We start from the raw sequence: 17,344 nt of genomic DNA on the forward strand, positions 1-17,344 counted from the left end.
GAAGCGGCACCCACATGGGTAACTGAACTACCATGTTGGACCCTAATTTTTAAGTATAATGCATGAGAAAAGCATGGGAACAATGCCATAAAAGAATTCATTGTCAATGAAGAATGTAAATATAGGTGCGATTTTTAAGACATTGAACAGCAAATTTGATTTTATTTTTTTTCGTATTGAAGTCAAGAAATACAGAGTCAGGGATGACCTAGGGATTTGTTGAGTTGAGTAGTTAGTAGTTAGTCAAGGCATTTTTTTTTTCTTTTCTTTTTTTCTTTTTAATCAATTGAGACTGGGAGATCAGAAGGAAGAGGATGTTTTGAAGAACTAATTCTCAAGGTGTGGTTCCAGACTAGCACTTTAAAGCTTCTCCTGAGAATTTGTGGAGATGCAATTTCTCAGATACTGTCTCAGCTTTGTTTAAGCTTGGGGCCCAACCAGCTGTTTCAAAATGGCTTTCAGACAATTTTGATGTAAGTTAGAATTTGAAGCCTTCTGTTTTAGAGAGAGAAAAGGCAGTACTTCATCCTTGTCTAGCATTTAGGATATCCAGTGCAAGTGTTCAAGTAATAAGCCTACTATCGTCAGTCTCTTTGTGAACAGTCAGATGTTAGGTACTTTTGTTTGTTTGAGTGAATGAATATGTCAACTTCCTTCCCTCTCCAACTCTCATTTCTTGAGGACAAATCGAATTAGAGAAAATTTCACTCAGGTAAAGAACATACAAAGCTTGGGTAATGATTATGGTGATTGTATGTCATTCATAAGGTCACACTTGCAGAATTCTTTAATTCCACTGACAGACTGGTGGATTCATGGTCACTCCCTTACACCATTTCCCCTTCTTAATCACTAAGTAACTTGAGTACTTCCTGTGTCCAATTTTCAAGCAGAAGCAGGGAAGTGAGTCTGTACTGGAAGTTACTTTGATGTCATCTGGATTCATCAGCAGGTGACAGTTTCAACAAAAGCAAAAAGATGGAAAATTAGAAGGAGGGAACAAACCTGCTGCGTAAGTTCTTCCCACTTGTTTTCTATATCATGATTTAGCCTATAAACGATGGCCAGCTTTTGATAGCAAAGTTTTGAAGAAATAGCAGCGTACAAAATTGGGCACACAGTATCTATGAATGCTATTGCACTACACAGCAGAAAATTTGTTGTGACAGAGATTAACAAGTGCAAATTTGAAGAATCCTCTCTCTTTTTTAAAGATTTATTTATTTTTTATTACAAGGTCAGATAAACAGAGAGGGAGAGACAGAGAGGAAGATATTCCATCCAATGATTCATTCCCCAGGTGACTGCAATGGCCAGTGCTGCGCCAATCTGAAGCCAGGATCCAAAAATCCGACTGATTTCCCAGGCTACACTCAGGGAGCTGGATGGGAAGCAGAGCTGTCGGGATTAGAACCAGCACCCTTATGGATCCCTGGGGCGTTCAAGGCGAGGATTTTAGCCACTAGGCCACCTTGCAGGGCCTGACATTCACTCTTCTTTTCTGTCTTTTTACAGAGAAACATTGCTGACCTCTCTTTTAGAGCAGTGGTTAGTTTTGCATTTATTTTTAAAAGATTTATTTGAAATTAAAAGTTTCAGAGACAGAGATATATTCACTCCCTAGAGAGACCACAGGAGCCAGCCCTATAGCAAAAATATCATGTGTAATTGTGAGGAATGGTTCAAATATCATCATGGAGACTGGGACCCTGCCATCCTGGGCCCAGTGCCATTTCCTTCTCCTCACAGCTCACTGTCCACCAATCAGATGTAACACAGCATCTCACCTGAGAATCCTATCCCCCAGACTCCCACTGCCCCCTTCCCCAAGCCCCACCCAGTTACCAATCACCCTTAGGCAATCTCAGGCACTGATCCTCTGCGGTCTGCCTTCAATCCCTCCCAATCCCCCTACATCTTGAGGGCTCACCTGAATGACATAAAGGACCCCCCAGGAGTATCCCCTCTCTCTTCCTCTTCACTCTCCCACCGACTCTGTCCAGTTCCTACCCTGCTGAAACAAAACCTCCAAAGTACTTCATTGCATCTGGTGTTTTCGGCTTAAGGTAAAAGGACTTGGTTGCAGGAATTGGCTGTGCGTAAGAACTTTAAGAACTTTAAATGTGCTTAAAACCTAACAATAATGGCAAATGGGATTTAACAAGGGTGGTTCAACATCTACAAATAAATAAACATTATAACTCACATAAACAGAACACAAACCAAATGATCACTTCAATAGATGTGGAGAAAGCATTTGATGAGAACCAATAACACTTACTGATAAAAACCCTCCACCAATTAGGTGTAGAAAGAACATATCGCAAAATTATTAAGGTTATAAATAACCAATATCATACAAAATGGGGGAAAGCTGAATGTATTTTCCTTTAATTTGAAATAATATAAGGCATTCACTTTCATCGCATTTATTGAACTTAGTATTGGAAGTACTTAATTATTATTTTCCATGATACAAATTTTCTTCCCTTCACCTCCCCTTCCTCCCTCCCACTGATCATATGGTCATAGTCTTAGCAGCAGTAGTTAAGAAGGAGAAAGAGATAAAGGGCAGCAAAGTTGAAAATGAGTACATCGAAATATCCAAGATTGCAGAACACTCGCTGTAGTTCATGGAGAAACCTAATACTGTACCAAAAAGATCTTAGAACTGATACAGAAATTTAAAAAATTTCAGGTTATGAAACAAATATGTATTATATATATATACATATATCATATACATATATTGTATACATATACAATATACAGTAAATATAAGCATACATATGTATATGCATATACATATAATATATAATATATGCATATATATGTAGATTTCTTATATACCCATGATGAAAATCCCGTTCACAGTAACCCATGAGAAAAATAAAATCTGTGGGTGTAAGTTTAGCTGAAGAAATCAAAGATCTCTACAATGAAAATTATGAAAATTTGATGAAAGAAATCATCAAGGTCACAGAAAAATGCAAAGATTTCCCTGGCTCAACAACTGGAAGAATTGATATCATTAAAATGTCTATATGATCCAAAGCAATTTGCTCATTTACTATAATTCCTGCAAAAACAGGAATGACATTCTTCACAGAAGTAGACAAAGCAATTATAAAAATCATATGGAATCACAAAGACTCAGAGTAGCCAAATTCCTGCTCTGGGTCTTCTTCATTGGTGCAGGACCTGAACAATCTTTTGCTTTGTCAGGCACATCAGCAGGGAGTGGGATCAGAAGTGCAGCTGCTGGGACTCGAACAGGCACCCATACGCAATGTTATGTTGAGGGTGGAGGCTAACACTAAGCCGTGACACTGGCCCATGCATTTTCTTTATAATCACAAACTTAACTCCCCACCAAGTAAAAAAATTCCACGGGTCTTAAGTATAAAAGCCACTCTTCCTCAGGAATTTAGAATAAGCTGGATACAGAAAGACAAATATCACATGCTCTTCTTAATATGTGGGAGGTGAAGTATTTTTAATATAATTAAAAACTAAGCAGAAAGAAATGTATATGTGTGTATCAGTTTTGCTGCAAATACAGTGCTTCCCAAGCTTTGTTTTAAGTAATTGTCGAATCAATGACTGAAAATACCCTATAGTTTTAATAAACTGAGGTTGTTTTAAAATTTGCTTTGCATGAATGAAGTTGAACATCTTTTTGCTTGGTTGTTGCTCATAGCCCTTACCTTTATTTGCTGAATTATTTTTTATCTTTTTTGCTGTGATATTAAATTCAGCATTAAGCTTTTGACTACAGTGAAAATTAAAAATGTAATCTCAGAAGTAAAAAAAAAAGGATAAAGGAGAAGAGAAAAAAGAAAATATAAGTAGTAGCTTATGGATTTACTACATGAAAAAGCGTAATATAATTTACTTACTTTTGAGTTTAATTCCATTAAAAAGTCTTATATTTATTGGCTGATCAGCAGTCAATAAAGTGATAAGTACCTTCAATTGCTTAACATCTTTGGAACAATTTCCATTTTCTGTTTCTTTCCCACTATGTTAATCAGAGTTTACAGTTCACAGAAGAAAGTAATAAGGAAAAGTGCGGGTTTAAAAATATGTTCATTTGTTTCACTTTCTGCCTTGAGAAATACAATGAAATTGATGGCAGAGAAATTGAACTCTGATTAACTTACCATCCAACTTTAAAAACGAACTTGAAAATGAGTCAAGGTTTTGAGTGATGAGCAAGAAAAACTTCTACCCAATGTATAAATGTCTCAACTACAATGATGTATTAGCAGCAATTCTTTAAATATGAAACATACTAGTACTGATTCTATTCATTTATTATAGATTTTATGCTTCAAATGTATTTATAATGTATTACACTGCTGAAATTCATTCCTTACACATTTATATGTTTAATATTTCTATCCGAGAAGATTTGAACATGGTTAAAGGCAAAGTTATATTTCTCTGTGGTAATAATAAAATAAGAAAATGTTACCCATAAAGAAAGCTTATTATGACTTTATGGCAGAAGCTGTGCTGTATTTCAGGCTGCAGTAATGATGATCTTATTCAGCTGATATTGGTTTCTTTCAACATCATTATTCCTTTGGTTTAGGATTTTGTAATAAAACTTGACTTTTCAAACCAATAGTGTTCATTTGATAATTCAGGATAATGGGTTTTTAGGGGAACAAGAATCTTAAATAAAACCTTAAGGAAATGAAATATCACAATGATCATGTCTTTTGTTTAATATTCAATAATAAATTTTAACATGGTCAGGAAAGGAAAGGATGAGGTGTTGTTCAGGGCATGGGTCCTGCTCAGTGTCCTGTTTTCTAACCTGTCTCTACTGGAAAGTTGAGGATATTTGTTGCTTAATGCCTCAAACCAGAATGGGGAATTTATAACTGGATGTCACACGTGTCAGTCATGGTGCACATGAAAGAAGAAATCACCCTGCAATGTGGAAAAGTGCAGGAAAAGGACCGGATCGTTGTGGGTGTTGGGTTGGCATCTAAGAGGTCAAGGAGTGCAGCTCTACCTGCTAGGAATTGGAGAACAAGTTGGCATGATTAGGAGTGGAAACTAATGGAATATTGGTAAAAAAAAACTCTTCAGAGTGATTCTGTCTGTTCCTGGGTGTTCTGAACCTCTTGTTCCTAATTCATTATTTCATTAATTTGAGAAAGTGGTCTTGCCCAATCTTGGACAAAAATGCCTGTAAAAAAGCATTTCTTATATATAACAAGTGACGATTTTGGTTGTTCAAGGGTACCTCCTCCTTCTCAACCCATTCCAAACATCTTGCCAAGTCTTACGCTTTTCTCCCCAGATTTTCTACTTTTCTGCATTTCTCCTTTTTGTGTCCTCATGGCCTTTACCATTGGCATGTGTTGCTGCCATAGTTGTTGTCTCTCCGTACATGAATGCACATCTCTCTCTGCACCCCCTTGTCTTACTTTTTGTCGGTGTATTTCTTTCTAATTCCATTCTATAAAGCATAGGCTGAAGAATTTCTAAGTAACTTTCTATAGCTCTCCTGCAACCAAACCAGGTATGTACTCTTTAATCCTTCATTAATTGTCTTCATTTCTATTCTTATTCCAAATTTTATTGGCATTTGAATGTTTAAAATTTTTAACTGACACATCAAATTTATATAAATCTGTGGGATATCATGTAATGTTGTAGTAGATTTATACGCATAAATATATGTATGCATATGAGCTTACATAAAAGGTTTAAATAATGGTGAACATCTGTCTCCTCAAATTTTTCTATTGGTGAATATATGTAACACCTTTTCACTAAAGTTAATGAAATATATACATATATGTATATACGTATATATAAAGTCATCTGCAGTCACTGAACTGTAAAATAGAACACTAAAATTTCTGATTTTCTAAAATATTTATTTTTATTGGAAAGTCATATTTGCAGAGAAACACACAGAGAAAGATCTTTTCTGTGCTGGCTCACTCCTCAAATGGCTGCAACAGCTGGGACTGAGTTGATCCGAAACAAAGCGACAGAAGATTCTTCCAGGTGTCCCATGAGGGTGCAGCATTCTAAGACTGTGGGACTTCCTCTCCTCCTTTCCCAGGCCATAAGCAGGGAGCTGGATAGTTAGTGGAGCAGTCAGGGCACTAACCAATGCCCATGTGGGATCTGGGCACATGCAAGGCGAGGATTTAGCCACTGAGCCATAGTGCTGGGCCTGGGATTTCCCATTCACAATTCTCTGCTGCTCTTACATAGCTGTCATACTTGCTAAAATGTTGCTTCTGCCAAACATGTCACATTTTCAGACCAGGCCATGCTTTCTTTGTTGTTAATGTTTTCTTTTGTATTTGTATCAGGGGCAGTCCTTGCCAACATAGCATTTGTAAAGAAAGTAAAGATTCGGTGAATTTCAGCTCTTATAGTGAAATGAGGACAAAGGAATAATCTTTGCTTGAAAAGGTACAACTGGCAAGCATAACACATGGAAGGCCCCATAGGATCAATCATCACTTGGCATTTTGAGCCTGATACTCGCAACTCATTCTACCCTTACTCTAGTGCTCCATTTCTTCACTATGTTTCATCAATAATAGGATAATTTACAGCTCTATTTACTGTTTCCTGTTTTTATTTTAGTTTTAAATGATGTAAAGTACATATTTTGAGGGTTTCATTGTGGCACATCAGGTTGAGATGACATTTGGGCATGCCTGTGTCTTATTTCAGAGTGCCAGCTCCAATTGCAACCATTCTGAACATTTCATTCATGTTCCTGTTAATTCACCCGAGGGTCATTACATGATGTCCAGTGTATCTGGGTGTCTGCCTTGGATCCTGGTTTTAGCCTGGCACAGCTCTGGCTGTCGCTACCATTTGGAAAGTGAATTAGCAGATGGAAGTTCTCTCACACCCTGTTTCTTTCTTACCATTCACATCACTCTGTCTGTTTCTTCCTGTTCCCATCACTCTGTCTTTTGAATAAATGCTAATATTCCTTTGGCAACTTATACATTCAATACAATCTCAGTGAATCTGAGAGAAAATTACCCCATATTCATTTGGAATCATGAGACCGTGAATGTCTAAATAAACCCCAAGCAACAAAAAGAAAAGCTGGGGGCATGAGACTACTTGAGTTAAAGGCATATTACAGGATAGTTATAATCAAAGTGGTGTGTTACTGGCACAAGAATAGACATGATATCCAATGGAACAAAACAAAAGAACCAGGAAATTAATTCATGCATCTACAACCAACTGATCTTTGATATATAGAGTAAAATGAGAAAGGACGGTAAAAAATGGATTTCTGTATCATAAAGAAGTAGGAGTTAAGATCCATACCTTACATCCTATACAAAAATAAACTCACAAAGAATCAGGTACCTAAATCTAAGACCTGAAGTTTTACTGTTAGAAAATACTGCAAGACAGTGCACAGGCAAAGCATTCTTGGATTAGATCCCCAGGAGCACAGGTAATTAAAGCAAGAGTAGACAAGTGGGATTACATCAGGCTAAGAAGATTCTGCACTGCAAAGGAAGCTCTCAAAAAGAAGTAACTGACAGAAAGGGAGAAAATGCTCATAAATTATCCGTGTGATAACTGCTTACCATTCAATATATATAAAGAGCTCAAGAAACTCAATAAGAATTCTTCGACTACTTCTGTGTCTTGCCTAGTGGGAAGACCAGGTAATTGAAACAAAGAAACAAAAAAACAAAAATGCAACAACAACAACAACAACAAAACTCAAATAGGATTACTCCAAGACTAAGAGGCTTCTATGCTGTAAGGCAAGTTGTCAAAGCGAAGAGGCAGCCAACAGAAAGAGAAAATACTTGCAAACCATGCAGTTCCTAAGATAATTAGTATCCAGGATTTATAAAGAGCTTAAAAAATGCAACAACAACAAAGCAATACAGTCAAGAAATGGGCAAAGGTTGGGAACTGAATGTAGGTCATATGTTAATCATGTGTTTAACAGTAAGAATTTGCCAAACTATTTCCCAGGGTGGCAATACATTTTGTGTTTCAGTAACATATGCAGGTTCCTCTTATTTTACATCCATAGCAGCACTTAGTATTGTCTATATCTTAAATACTAAACATTATTGCTTACAATATTGGGTACAATATTGGATATTGGATATTTTTATGTGCTTGCTTGCCATCTTCATGTCCTCTTGAGTGAAATACTTATCCAGTTCCTTTGTCCATTTTCCAATTGTATGGTTTCTTGTTCTATTATTGTGCTTAGAGTTTTTGGAAAATTCTGGATATAAATCCTATGCTGCTTATGTGATTTCCAAATATTTTCTCCTAGTCTTTGGCATTTTCCCAACAGTGTGTTTGATAGAATCAATTTTAAACTTTTGAGGTCTGAGTCAAGATCTATTTTTCATCTGTGTGTGAATATTCAATAGCTTCATCACTCTTTGAACCATAGGTTGAAAAATAATATTCCTCCAGTGAATTGTTCTTGCACTTTTGCCACTAATTTATTGGCTTTGTCTGTATTGGTTGATTTTTAGGTCCCCTGTTCTATTCCAGTGATGCATGTGTCTATACTTCTGCTATCACCACACTGTCTTGATAATTATAATATTAAGGTACAATGGTTTGGATAGGATCTCATTGTGTTCCCCAGATGTTCATAAATTAAAGGCTTGATGTTCATATACTAAAGGCAAGTATAATTTGAATGTGGTGAATATGTGGGATGTGGGGATTAGTGGAATGTTCTTAGATTACCAGGAATTTCTGTAGTTTTTAGGATCCCTTGAGTTCCTAAGAGAGGGTTACTGCAAAAGGAATAACACTTTTAGAAGGTTGTTACAAAATAAAACCTGAATCTCATCTTCTTTCTCTTTATACTGTATGGAGATGAGACTGCTTTCTCATGCTTGTTTCTGCCATTGTTGCTGGCTATGAGGTGAGGCAACTGAGATCTGGGTCTGGGAGTGGACCAAGTAGGGAAATTTGAGAAAATCCCTTAGTGGATCATAGCTCTTGCTGGAGAGCATGTGGTTCAGGCCTGAAGGTCAGGCAAGCTGGAAAAGGTAGCTCCAGTTAGGTCTCTGCCCCTGCGGAGTCATATGTGAGCACTGTCTGGGTGTGGATCAGGTTTGACTTTGCTGTAATACCCAACGGTAAGAACTGGAATAGATGAAGACCTGTCAGGAAATGCCACTGTTCCTGCTAGGACAGGAGGTGGACTAAGTATGGCTGGCCCATGGACCCACAGGTGGGTGTGAGATCTGGCATTGATAGAGATTCTGATTGAGGGGCTTGGGAAACTCCTCCAACTGTGTCCCTACAATGTGAGTGCAAGACCATGATAAAGAGCAACCCATACCAAGCTAGGAAATGGCACCCAGGGTATATATTTGGCACAGGTCTGGGGTGAACCAGGCTAGGCCAGTTCATATCACCTAATGGCAAATCCAAGAAACACGATGGAGTGTGGATCAGGCTGGGTTGGACTGCAATACAAGCCCTTTCTCAGGAGGGCCAGGAATGGGAGCTGACAGGGCTGGGATAGGCTGTTATCCCCAACACCATGAGCTTGAACTGAGGGTGAGCTGGGCCCAGCCAGGCTACAACACCCACTGGCAAATGCCAAGGTGAGGTGGCCATGCCAGACTGGGCCATAGCCCCCAACCAGCACATGTGAGACCCAGGGGGAAAAGGGCAAGCTCTGTAGGGGGGCTGCATGGGGCTCCACTGTTGCACCAGCATTCACACCGGTGAGCATGAGAGTTGGAATGGGGGTAGACCAGGTCTGGCAGGGTTAAATCACCTGTTGGTGTCATGTAAGCTGGATCTGGAGAAAGCCAGGCTGGGTTGACTGATCCATTGATGCATACATAAGCCAGAGGGGGTGTGGGCTTTGGTTGGGTTTTGCCACAACATTAGCTGGCATATGCTGGCATGGGGGACAAATTCTGTCAAGTTAAATTGCAAAAACAGCTGGACAGTGCATGATCCAGGAGTGGGAATGGGGCCAGTAGGGAAAGAGTGAGCACCTCCCTCTTGGGTTGCTACTCCCTCTGGTGAGCATGAGAATAAGGACTGGAGGCAGGCATGGTTAGACACATGCTGATATCCCCTGGCACCAGTGTGGACTGGATAGTCGGGCTGGTTGGGATGACCTGGGCTTCAACACCCATTGACATATATGAGAGCTGAATAGGATGTGGGACAGACTGGTCAGTCTGCTGAACATACTGGCAAGAACATGAAGCAGGGCAATAGTTGGGCCTGATGAGGGTTGTTGCAGGTCTCTCCAACTATGCTGCAGCATCCACTGGTTTGCATGAATGCTGAGTGTGCGGTGGGCAGGATTGGGTTGGGCTGCAACACCCACTGGCTTGCATAGAAAACAGGGCTGGAGACAGAACTGACCCAGCAATTGCAACCACCAACTTGTAAGCTGATTGATGTGATGGACATGCTGGATTCTGTATGGGCAAGTACACACAAGAATCAGGTCTAGGATCACCTCAGATGAGGTTTGTTCGGGGATTTGTCCAACTGAACCATTGAACTCAGAACCCCAACCTTGGAGAGAATGGCAGGTTCCATGCTGACTGTGGAGTATATGTGTCAGAGCTGGGCCTCAGTAGCTTATATGGAACAGTGGACAGCATATGCAGGTGCACATGGAGGATATGAAAGTACACTGGAGTCTGCAGAGACACCTGGTATCATAACTGAGGATGGAGGACAGAACAAATTGACTAACTACCCTAGTTAAGTGTTGACAGTGAATATCTGGGCAAACAGAACTTTAAGGTGAACTATATCAACAAGTGGATTCTGGAGAGATTTCATCGTGTTTAAAGTGGTGAGATCAACAGTAATTCAGAGCTGTTGAACTATCAAAACCTCTTGAGCAGGACCCTTGGAGCATGCCCCACATCAGGGACTCTGGTGTGATGTCAGGTGACTGTCTTCCATCCCAGGGTGCAGAGGCATTTGGGAGGCTGGGTGTGGCTTTTCCTGTTATCTCCCTATTTCTTCCAGATATAGGAAGGAAAAAAACGAGAGAGAGAGAGAGAATGTGGCAATACTGGTCTCATCCACCTTCCTATGCCCCTTGACTCTTAGCACCCTAATTATGTAACAATCATAAAAATGAATAAATAAATAAATACTAAAAAAAGAAATCGATGCTACTTCATGACCCATGTGTTGTTAAATTACAATAAAATAAGAACAAGATTATCCATGTAATATAGCCAAAATAATGTTGAAAGGGACATTTACAACCTTAGGTGCTTACAAGCATTCAAAATGTCTCTTATGGATGATCAATTAATGAATCACAAGGACTTATTGAAAAAGAGAAATGACTAGGCAGTGTGAAAAGGTAAAATTCACAGCAAAAAATAATTAGATTTGACGTGAAAAAACTGCAAATTGAAACAAGAAAGAGCCATTACCTAAGAAGATGAGCAAGACACCCCCTCAACCATATTAATAATGAGCACCATGAGAGGACAACTACTTAAATCAGAAATGAATGGGAAATGTTTCCAGCGTTTTACTCTTTATGTGGGTCATGACACTGTTGGCATGGGCAATTTTTTGTTTTCAAGGTATACTTAGAAGTTTTATTGGGAGTGTGCCTTCATTCTCAAGGGCTTCTCTTAAACACAATTTCTTTGAAATATTTCTGGTTCTCTTTGCCAGATGCGATTTCTTCCTCTTTATACAGAAATTACTTTACCCTATAGACCAGTTACGCTTTTCCTCTACCGTGGTGCTCTTATCCTTGCCATGAAATATAGGAATCTTCCCAGTGTGGAATGCTGAGCAAATTTCTTAAGCTTTTTGACTTTTGGTTCTCTTATGTGCAAAATGTGAATAATAATAGTTGCTTGGTAGGTTTAATGCTCACTAGTAGGTAAATAAATATTAGTTTCTTTTCATGCTTTTCCTGAAGTTATAGATTCTTCAAAACTTATTTCTAGGCTCTTTCTCGACTTTTCAGCAGTCTCTAGAATGCTATAAGCCTTCTATGAGTGTAATTGTTTAGACATAATTTAACATGGGGTCAAATACATCATTTATGATGAGTAAATTGTTGTCTTTAAACTTTTCATTATTTCTATGATAAACTTCAAGTTAAATTAGAGTGAAGATCTTTAGGAAATTAACCATATATAATTAGCAAATATGAGGCGATTATAAAAAACAAATTTAATGAGATTCTCTTAGTACTTGTTTAATAAATAACAGCAAGGTCATCACAAAGGTTAAGTATCAAAGGGACAAGAAGAACAGAAAGGACATGGTTCCTTGTAGTGAGCAACCCCACAAGCAAATCTTACATTAACTATAGAATAGATGAGACAAGAGAAGGCCTAGGGGCTTAAAAGACATTACTTCCGGATTTCAGGTGGAAAAGATAAGCAGAGGAACATGACGGCTTCCAGTGGAGAACTGGACGCTCTTTGCAGGGTTAACAGCCTCACCATCACTGTCTTAGCATCACCAGAAAACCTCACAGGGTGTCTTTAGACACACCGGTTTGAACCAGACAAAATAAGGCGAATGGCCTTACACTTCAGATTTTTTGAGTTACCTGGGTGTCTTGGTCTTTGGGGCTACCATAGCAAAAATACCCTAGACTTGGTGTTTAACGAGGAAACAATTTCTCATGGCTTTGGAGGCTGGGAGCCAACAGATTTGCTATCTATGAGAACGAAAGCCCTTCTGTTTCATATCTGTTGTCCCACTTGCAAAGACTCTATCTCTTCAGGATTAAGTAATCTCTCACAATGGAAATCTGACTTTTTAACATCTGGAGTTTTGGCAACATAAACAAATCAACCCAGAGCAGTGAGAGAGAAAAACCTTTTTCTGGAACTGTTGCTATCTAATTGTTAATTAGTTGACTCACTCTTTGAAGAAAGAAAATATTTTTGAGATCTTGACATTAGACACTGTATTTTATTGATGCGTGTATTGAACGTGTATATGATACTCATGCAGTTTAAAAGCAGGTGGCATTCTCAAGGGAGTCCAGCAGGGTGCACTAAGAGGCCAGGAGAACTGGATGCAGTGGGAAACTGCAACCTCCTACGCACTGATAAAAGGTAAATGTAAAATCAAATTTACCATGACCTTCAATGCAGGAATACCTGGTGGAGGCAGGGAGAGAGGATATTGAGATAGAATAGTGTGGGAAGTAGCAGTCAGCATCACAGACTCATGCGTTATTAGAAAAGATAACATTTAAACATTTAAACTTTTATATTAAATTGAAAAATATCCTGCAGAGATTCACATGGTTTGCCCTAAAATAAACTGCAGTGATCTTATTGAATAATTAAGTTGGCAACATGAGCCTTATTTATATTATGAAAGAAGTTTATTATAGCTCTTAGAAGTAGTAGTTTTAAAATTTTCTTTCATATTGTACATGAAAGGAAAGGTACAATTGGAGAGAGTAGCTTAAACATGTTACAGTCACAATCAGTCTTTCTTTTTGGGATTGATTACAATGACAACAGCTGCAGCAGTATTGTCTTTTGTAGTGGATACAAGTAAGTCATTTTTCTAAATGCGACTTGGCTACCACAAATAGACATATCAATGCATTAACTGTACACTGTCCCATGAATACTTAATATTAAGGCATAGAAATCTAGATGCTCCTGTTGATTTGGAGCAGGTTCCTGGTGGTGGGTAAGATGACACAACCAAAAGCCTATGGCTCCAGGACCCTCTAGGATGATCTAATCAGCTGAAGCTACTCATTTAATAGCTTCATTTGCTTCATACACAAAAATCGAAGTGTAAGGAAGGGTGCCACACAGCATGTGAAACTAAGTGTTTTGGTACAAGTTCATGCTGTTTCATGCAGTTTTTAAATTCTGGAGTTAAAGGTAACTATAAAACAAAACAAAGGAAAAGGCTAAAAAATTTAATAACATTGAAGTAGGCAACTTGGGGGCTTAAAGATCACAATCGACTTATTGACTTTCATGAGCTATGCTTATGCATTATGTGTTAGATGAATGCTTGAGAGAAAGAAAGCATGAGGTCAACCTGCGCTCAGTGCATTTTCGCATAGCTTAGTTGAATGAAATGAAATGTTTTGTAGACTTGAATTTACCCCATTGATTCATTTGTTTTTGGTCTCTGTCAATATCACCCTGTATTAATTATCCTTTGTTTTTCATTGCAATGTGCTTATTCTTTATTCAATAAGCATTTATATACTACCATATGCCAAACATTACTTTTAGTGATTTATAATTGAAAATATTTTATCCTTCAGTAAGTCAATCAAGTAGATCACATTGTTGCAAACATTTTCAAGGCAGGAAACTGAAGTACCAAGAAAAAAAATGCTAGTGCCCTCTTTGAGATTTCCAGGAATTCCAAAGGGCTTATTTTTTTCTGGGTAACTTGATGATGCGATTTTATGTTTCCTGGTAGGTCTTAATTTCAGTTTTGTTTCACTACACAATGTTCAGAATCCCTTTCTACTCTCTGCCTTGTGCCGTTCAACCTAAGAAAAACAGCCATGCTTCTTATTGTCCGTAATGCATTCTTATTTCCACAAAGCTTTTGATGTTGTACTCAAATTTGCTGAAGATTTGGTAAATGGACAACTGCTTTTATATGTCAGCACTGAAAAAAAACCTTTATCATTAAGGTGTGCCATTGGTTAGTAGTTTCATCATTTCCAGAATCTAGCTAGCTTCATATCTAACTTTTATCTGCCAATAGATCTGGCTTCATCATTATCACCACCATTATTATGTATGTTTCTATATCTATACAGTTTCCAAGATATTTTTCTTCTCTTTTTTGTTCAATTTTCTATTGCCTGAAACCATGTACACAGGATGATCAAAGTGTCCTATTAAGGTCATTGCCAAAATAATAAGATGGGTATGCCATTTGGATTGAAATCATGGCAAATTCTCTAGAGAAATAAACAACTGTAGCAGTAACAGTCTTAAATTTTTAATATTTTAGTTTTAATGTTGTTTACATGGTTGAGAGGGATGCACACCCATGTGGATCTCCAATTAAGGTGAGGAGGGTTGAGGTACCAGAAGAAGGCGATTGAGACAAATGTTTCTTGGGACACATGTTTGGGTTCTTTTTCTTCTGTATCTGTGGGGCATGGGGAAGGGGAAGGGCTACTCCTTGCTGTGAAATCACTTCAGTGCCCAGGATTGGGGATGATCATCTGATTATGCTTCAGAAACCCTGATGCAGGGGAAAACGTTCTGAGGGTGTTCCTTGAGTAGCTTTGATAGTTCTGAGACATTACAGGTTTCATTGTACCAGGATTGAGTCGATTTTTCCAAGGACTATTGACTGACCAAGACCATCTCAGTACATTCACCGACCCAGATCCTTGCTGTAAAGCTTGGCCAGGAGAGTTGTCCAACACATTCTGCTTTCCGTCCTTTAACAAGGCATGCAAGGTCCTTTGTTTCTTAGATGAGCCAACTGTCGTGGGTCTATGTGCTTCTGCTGGATCAGGTGGTGCATTATACTGCACAGGAATCAGCATCCAAGGAGACCCAGTCTTTTTTTTTTTCATTTATGCTATCATTTAATCTTATATTTGAATCAGTAAAGTGATCCAATAAAAATGAGGAAAATCAGCAAGAGCTTTTGTTTTGCCACTGATGATGTTGTGCTACAAGTCATGAAAGCAGTGCCATCAATGAACACAAGCAGCCAAGATCCAAGAGACCGTTATGAGTGTCAATAGTGCCCTCCCGCCCCAGAAGCTCTCTAATGTAGCTGAAGGCCATTAAGTCTCATTTAAGCCATAATGCCAGCATTTTAAAAAGAAAAGTTACAATACCCTCATTCAGCAATTCAAAATTTATCAAAAATAAATGTATAAATTAATGCCCTGTAAAGATTTTGAGTTTAATATTTATAACATATAAACAATAAAGTTTAAAAATAAGGATTAATAAAATCATGTGCCACTCTGCACTTAATTTTTTTGTGTGTGATTTTATATTTTATTTATTTATTTATTTATTTATTTATTTTAATTTATTTTTTGACAATATCCACATAATTAGGGTAAAAAGGTTCAAGCACTACAGGAAGATGGGCAAGACAATTAGTTCCGTATTGTTTCCTTAATACATCTGATGTAAAAGGGGATTTTAAGGGAGAAGCCCCACCCAGCCTCCCACCCACCCCAGGTCCCAGATGTGGGGCATGCTCCGAGGGTCTTGCTCAAGTGGTTTTGATAGTTCACTAGCTCTGAATTGCTGCCACTCTCACCACTCCAAGCACGATGAGGTCATTGAAGAATCCACTGATTGACATAGTCCATCATAGAGTCTCCGTTTGCCCAATATTTTCACTGCCAACATATAGCTGAGGTGGTTGATTGACTTGTTTTGTCTCTGTCTTTTGATGGTTAGGGTTCTGAGTCCAGAAGCTTGATTGGGGGGATCCCCAAAAAAACTTTGTCTGAGGTGTTCCTAGACCAGATTCTTGTATGAACTAGCAAGCACAGGGCCCAGCATAGTCCATTGCCTGGATCAACTGTTGGTTGCAATTGCTGGGTTGGTTCTGTTTCCATCCCTGTCTTCCACTGGACTCAATGGGTGTTGCAGTCCAGCCTGGTTCTGCCCAGCACATACTCAGCCCTCACATAAACCAGTGGGAGCTGCAGCCTAGTTGGAGCAACCCACAATAACCCCCACAAGGCCCACCACCTGCCCTGGTTTGCCAGTATGTGTGGCAGACTAGTCTAGTCTGTCCCACATCCCCTTCTGCTCTCATCCATGTCAATGGGTATTAAAACCTTATTCCATTTAACCAGCTCAACTATCCAGCCTTAGTCCTATCTGATGGGGCTGATGACAAGGTGCATTCCCTGCAAAAGCCTTAGCTAAGTCATTTTGGACAAGTATGGAGAGAGGGTATCAGTCCTGACTACCACTTAGGCTGGGGGCTAGACAGGTAAATGGATAGTGCATTATGGTGATGGAATTCTCCCCAGTAAGCTTCCTTTGAGGTATGGATTGCATAGGTAAGTCTTGACAGCAGTGACCAAAAAGAGAGAGACCTGAGGGGGAAGGTAGGAGACACCAGAGCAGGTGCTGGAGGACGTGTCTCCACAGCTTCCGATCATCAGGGGACCTACAAGTAATGACAGGGTTATTTAATCTCTGATCCAGAACCAGTTAGATGTCTCAAGAATGCAAGCTAATGGACCAGAAATTTGAGTTTGTAGGAATTGAGGTGATGGGTACGGTAAGGAGAGCATTTAGAGGAGGGGAAACAAGCAGAAAAGGACAGAAATCTTGCCAGAGTCTGGAGTGAAGAAGGGATCCATTGGGGC

This window comes from Ochotona curzoniae, unplaced genomic scaffold, assembly GCF_017591425.1.
Source record: "Ochotona curzoniae isolate NIBS_2020 unplaced genomic scaffold, NIBS_Ocur_1.0 scaffold_3890, whole genome shotgun sequence".
Lineage (NCBI taxonomy): Eukaryota > Metazoa > Chordata > Mammalia > Lagomorpha > Ochotonidae > Ochotona > Ochotona curzoniae.